Consider the following 7,076-nt stretch of genomic DNA (forward strand, 5'->3'; position numbering starts at 1 on the left):
TATTTATGACATAAGCATGATGTAACTAAAATCTCCACCCAATCACAATTTAATAAATTAACTAAAGGGATAAAAATGAAACAAAAAAATGAGATAAAAAAAAAAAAGTCAGCAACCCCATCTTCATCTAAAACAGCCACACCAAAGAGAGAGAAAGTGAGAGAGGAAGGAAAACCTCCATGGGAGCTTTGATTAAGCTTGAGTTCACCACCCAAATCACCCCAAAACCCTAGCTTCCCTTCGTAAATATTTATCCTTACACCTAGAGCAAGTCCTGGGCAGCAAAAAGAAAGAGAAAAAGAGGAGTTCTCAAGCTTTGGGAATTAGCTAAATCAATATTAGTGCTAATTAATCTTAATTATTTTGTGTATACATCATGGAGAACATGAATTGAGAGTGAAATTTAGCTAATTTAAATAAATTTTGCATGGTTGAATTTTTACAAATTTCAACAGCCATGGACTTATTGGGGTCTTGATGATTTTTTTTGGATTAAATGAGTATATAAGCTGCCCTTGATATGAATTTAACATTTAGTACATTAAATTGCAAGTTAATGGATGAATAGAGAAATTGAGAATTTAGGGTTTTGAGCAAATTGAGGGGTGTAGGAACATTTTAATGGTCAAATAGTGACCATTTGGTAAGCTTTAAACTGAATATGAAGTGAATTGAGTTATTGAATGTTGGAAAGGGTAGGCTGTCTTGTGTGCTGCAGTCTGGACTCTTGGAATCTAGTGTGTTTGGAGAGCCTTAACTGAACTTGTGTAGCTCCAATTGGTGCAAGGCCAATTGAAGGTGAAACTAGATACATAATGCCACAATTTTGGTGAAGGAACCCTGCCCAGAAAACCAACCCAAGTGGCTCTAAAAATTTACCTAATCTAGGTGACCAATATGCAATCCTTGGAAAATAACCAAATGAACAGTGTTCATTCATTTAGTCATAACTCTGTGTAGAAAGGTCCAATTGACCTAAATTTTTACCAATAGAAAGCTAAGACATAGCCCTACAACTTTCATGAAGAAAACAAACCCAAATTTTGATCATAACATGTCCAAAACCTAACCTGCAGTCAGTGTACAAAAACTGCAGAATTGATTCTACCCAAAAATTCTATAAAAATTGCAATCCGGCTAGTTATGGTGTTTAGACCATAACTTGAGTTACAAAACTCCAAATAGAGTGATTCAAAAAAGGAAATGTAACTAGACACAATAAGGAACAACTTTGATGAAGAACATTTGGCCAATTTCTTATTGTAGAATGGCCTAATTGAATAGTGAACTCTAGCACCCAAAACTGAAATTTCTGATTTATTCACCATTGGTTAGAAGTATGGATTGGTAACTAATGCCAACACTTTTGGGAACCAAAATGTGGTAAATTTATGTGATTAGGACTTATGTAGCTATTATGCATTTGAAAGTCAATAATTTGACCTAAATAGTAAAATGAATAGTAACCTTACTTGTAAAGCATGAAAATTAAATCAATAACTTGGTAATATGCCCTAGTACACCTAGTAAGATTGGTTTGGATAGGTTGGCATGCCACTAGGGTTCAGATAGCAGTACTGCACATGGCATTATGCCATTCTGTGATTTTATGGCTTTTTAGCCATTCTAATATTATAATGATACTTGGCCTTGTGCCTAATGTTATTACAGCTTATCGGCTGTTGCACACCTGGGAGACACTATATGACCGATGGTGTGACAGCCCAAGGTACTTGGTACCCAGTGCCAACTTACCCGTTTATCTAGTCCAGTCATCCAGTATAGGTTACTTGGGCAACCAAAAATGAAAGTTGATAAATTTAATGAAATAATGGATATAACAAGTACCAAATAAATAAGACTATAAATAATTACCAAAAGTTTTTCTGCATGAGACATCAATATGCACACTGCATATTTATTTCTTTTTAGTTCTCTTTATTTTATTACTGGCACCACTAAGCATTATTGCTTAGCGCGTCACTTTTTGCCACGCATAGGTTCTGGAGAGACTGACAGAGAGCCCAGCAAACCACAGACTGGGTGAGGTCACAGATCTGCATAGAGTCAGAGTCACCTCTCATCTGCAGTGCATCAGTGGTAGAACCTTTAGGTTCCTTTTGAAATTTGGTTTTTGCATTTTGTAATGGGTAGTAGTTTATGAGTTGTAAATTATGAACTCATGTAAATAGTAAATTTATGTAATCATATGTTAATGTACATATTTTGTAAAATTTCGTTAATTAATATAATTTGAGAATATCTTAATGAAATTAAATTTAATTTTGATTTGAATGAAATTGAGGATTCATGTTGAAAACTTGAGATGGTTGTGAATGTCGAAAATTGTTGAGACCATGTTGATTGTTGAGACCATGTTAATTGTTATTGGAGTTTGAGAATATGGATGAATATTTGGGAGTGTTTTTCACAGGTTTATAAGAACTGTTTTCTCCATTTTTAGCCAGCACTTTGCCGGATTTTCTATAAAATTTTACGGACCCAAATTAAATTATAATGTTAATAAATGACTTAAATGAGTCAAATCTCCCAAATTGCATTTCATCATCATAAAGAAATAAATTAAGGAAGGATAAAAATAATTGAGATAAAGTATGGTGTTTCAGTATACTGTGTGGCAGATCTTGCTCTGCTATACTGTAGACAGGTAAGGGGTGACACATTTTGTAGTATCAGAGCACAGTTTAGGCATTTCTGGGTCTAGATCGAGTCCATACCATGCATTACATTTGTAAGATTCGAGGTGGCACTAATGCAGATCTGTTCGTCTTTGTTATTTTGATTAGGATATGGACCCCACATCTTAGAGGGTAATTGAGGAGGAAGTAGAGAGTCATGTTCCACCTACAACAGCTGAAACTGGGGGTAGGAGAAAACCTGTTCCACCAGCTCCAGCAGAGCTTGCTCAGCCTCCACAGGCCATGTTCCAGCAAATGGCTGAGTTTTTTAGACAAATGGCAGGGGTAATGCCGCCACCACCACCTCCACAGCAGAAATCCCATCTGGAAAAACTGAGAAAATTTGGAGCAGTGGATTTCTTTATTAAGAGAGAAGATGATTCTGTTGCAGCTGAGAACTGGTTGAACAGAACAGGAAGAGTTTTAAAACAACTCCACTGCACCCCAGAGCAAAACCTAGAAGCTGTTGTATCTCTACTGCAAGATGATGCCTATCAATGGTGGGATACAGTGTCTAATGAAGTGCAGCCAGAACAAATAACCAAGGACTTCTTCCTCTCAGAGTTCAAAAAGAGGTATGTGGGTAGTGCATATCTGGAAGAGAGAAGAAGAGAATTTATTAACCTGAGGCAGAGACAGCTGACAGTGGCAAAGTATGAAAAAGAATTTGTTAGACTGAGCCATTATGGAAGGGAGATAGTCCTTAATGAGGCTGAGAGGTGTAAAAGATTTGAAGAGGGACTAAATAACAACATAAAGATAATGATCACTGCCTTGGGAATCACAGACTTCACCAAGTTAGTGAAAGCTGCAGTAAAAGTTGAGAAAGTCAGAATAAGTGAGCAGACCAGAAGAGAGAGACAACAAAAGAGGAGTCTAGGTCAGTCTAGCTTATCTCCTGCACCTGGAAAGAAGTTCAGAGGTCCACCTACTTAGAGTTCAGGTCAGCCTTAAGGTCAGGGTCAGTTCCAGGGGCCCAAGCCACAGTTTAGACCTAGGAGAAGCTAGTCCACATCAGCAGTGGGCAGCTTTCTAAGGACGGTATTCAAGGGACTAGCCCCAACATCTTCTGCTTGTCCACACTGCCTGAAGTGGCATAAGGGGGAGTGTTGGAGAGTGACAGGTGCCTGCCTAAGATGTGGGTCGACAGAGCATCAGTTAAGGAACTGTCCACGCAGAACTGCCACAGCTGCTCCAGCACAAGCAGATAGGCTTGCCCTTGCACCTCAAAGGGGTAAAAAGTTCGGTAAATCTGAGGCAGTTGGTCCATCACAAAGACTTGCATCTGAGCTAGCCAAGAGGCCAGAGGCTAGAGCACTTGCCAGAGCCTATGCCATGAGAGCTCAAGAGGTGTAAGATGCCCTGGATGTTATAAGGGGTAAGTTCTCCCTTTACAATACATCTGCGCACGCATTAGTGGATCCAAGATCCACTCATTCATACATCTGCATCAACTTACCCGTAGAAAGGAGGATACTAGTAGGGGAGAGTGACCAAGACATTCTGGTCACTAATCCATTGGGCCACAGTGTAGTGGTGAACAAGGTGTACAAAGGTTGCCCGTTAAGGATTCAGGGGTATAAATTCTTGGCAGACCTGATTGAATTGTCTTTCTATGAGTTTGATGTGATTTTGGGAATGGACTGGTTATCACTTCATCAAGCAATGGTTGATTGTAAATTGAAGAGAATTTCCTTGAAAACTCCTGAAGGTAATGAGATCACAGTTGTGGGGGAAAGGACAGATTTCTTATCCAATGTCATCTCAGTCACAGTTGCAAGAAAACTGATGAAAAAAGGCTGTGAAGCCTACCTAGCATATGTGGTGGATACTAGGCAAGCTAAGCCAGATCTGTGTGACATACCCATAGTAAGAAACTTCCCAGATGTGTTCCCTGAAGAATTGCCTGGCTTGCCACCAGAAAGGGAAATCGAATTTGCTATTCAGATACTGCTGGGTATAGCACCAATCTCTATTGCTCCTTATAGGATGGCACCTACTGAGTTAAAGGAGCTAAAAATCCAGTTGCAAGAGTTACTGGATAAGGGGTTCATATGCCCCAGTGTGTCACCATGGGGAGCTCCAGTGCTGTTTGTAAAGAAGAAGGATGGGACTTTGAGGTTATGTATCGATTACCAGCAGTTGAATAAAGTGACTGTGAAAAACAAGTATCCGTTGCCTAGAATTGATGATTTGTTTGATCAATTGAAGGGAGCAGGAGTATTTTCTAAAATTGATCTTAGATCAGGGTATCATCAGTTGAGGGTAAACGATAAAGATGTACCAAAGACTGCATTCAGGACCCGGTATGGGCATTATGAGTTCCTAGTGATGCCCTTTGGCCTAACAAATGCACTAGCAGCATTTATGGACCTTATGAACTGTATCTTCATCCATATCTAGATCGGTTCGTAGTAGTCTTTATTGATGATATTTTGGTGTATTCCAAGACCAGAGAAGAACATGATGAACATTTGAGGATTGTTCTGCAAACCCTGAGAGAAAAGAAGCTATATGCTAAGTTGTCCAAGTGTGACTTCTGGTTGAATGAGATTGCATTCCTTAGACACATAGTGTCAGCTGATGGGATTAGAGTGGATCCCAAGAAAATAAAAGCAGTGATGGAATGGAGCCTCCCTGAAATACAACTGAGGTCAGAAGTTTCTTGGGGCTAGCTGAGTATTATAGAAGATTTGTGAAGGGATTTTCTTTAATAACTGCTCCAATGACCAAGTTGTTACACAAGAATGTCATATTTGACTGGAATGACAAGTGTCAGGCCAGTTTTGAGAAGTTGAAGGCTATGTTGACAGAGGCACCAATGTTAACACAGCTAGTGTCGAGAAAGGACTTTGTGGTCTACAGTGATGCCTCGCATAATGGGTTAGGGTGTGTATTGATGCAAGAAGGGAATGTGGTGGCCTATGCTTCCAGGCAGCTAAGGCGACATGAACAGAATTACCCTACCCATGATCTAGAACTTGCAGCAATTATTTTCGCACTGAAGATATAGAAGCACTACTTGTATAGTGAAAAGTGCTACATTTACATAGACCATAAAAATCTGAAATATTTGCCAACCCAGAAGGAGCTCAATCTTAGATAGAGGCGATGGATTGAGTTCCTGAAGGACTATGATTGTGTGATTGACTACCACCCTGGGAAGGCAAATGTAGTTACAGATGCTTTGAGCAGAAAATCCATCACAGCTTTGAGATCATTGAATGCTTATCTATCTTTGGCTCAAGATGGAGCTATTTTGGCTTAGTTGCAAGTAAGGCCAAACCTGCTACTGCAGATTTTAGATGGGTAGAAGGTAGATGAGAAGTTAATGGTTACTATGAGCAAAATCTCAGAAGGGAAGGCAACTGATTATGAGGTGAAAGCAGATGGGTGTCTGTATTACAAAGGAAGAGTGTGTGTACCAGATGATGGGGAATTGAAAGCCAGTATTCTAAAAGAGGCACACACCAGTGTTTATGCTATACACCCAGAAAGTACAAAAATGTATCATGATCTGAAGCTTCATTATTGGTGGCCTGGTATGAAGAAGAACATAGCTGATTATGTTACTAAATGCTTGACATGTCAGCAAGTCAAGGCAGAACATCAAGTTCCATTGAGTTTGCTACAGCCTACACGCATGGAAATGGGATCGGGTCACCATGAATTTTGTAAGTGATCTACCTCTCACCTAGAAGAAGCATGACGCAGTATGGGTGATAGTGGATAGATTGACGAAGTCAGCACACTTTCTGCCAGTTAGGACTGACTACTCATTAGAGAAGTTAGCAGAATTGTATATCAGTGAGATAGTTCGACTGCATGGAATTCCACTTTTCATCATATCTAATCGAGACCCAAGGTTTACATCGAGATTTTGGAGGAAGTTGCATGAATCCTTGGGTACATAACTCCACTTTAGCACAGCTTTCTATCCTCAGACGGATGGGCAATCACAAAGAGTAATCTAGGAAAACATTGAAACCAATTGAATTAATACAAATATTAAACTAAAATAATAATAATAACATGAAATATATGTTAGGTCCTTGAGGATATGCTGAGGAGTTGTGTCATCGAGTTTGAGGGAAGTTGGGATAGATACCTCCCACTGGCAGAATTTGCATACAACAACAGCTATCAAACTAGCATCCAAATGGCCCCGTATGAAGCATTGTATGGGAGGAAATGTAGAACCCCAGTGTCTTGGACTGAATTGGGTGAAGCTAAACTGGTAGGGCTAGACCTGGTGAAACAGACTGAGGAAAAACTAAAGTTAATCAAAACTAATTTGAAGGTTACCTCTGACAGACAGAAATCCTATGCCGACCTGAAGAGAAAAGAAATAGAATATGTAGTTGGCGACAAGGTGTT

Source organism: Hevea brasiliensis, chromosome 2 (genome assembly GCF_030052815.1).
Source record: "Hevea brasiliensis isolate MT/VB/25A 57/8 chromosome 2, ASM3005281v1, whole genome shotgun sequence".
NCBI classification, from domain to species: Eukaryota; Viridiplantae; Streptophyta; class Magnoliopsida; order Malpighiales; family Euphorbiaceae; genus Hevea; species Hevea brasiliensis.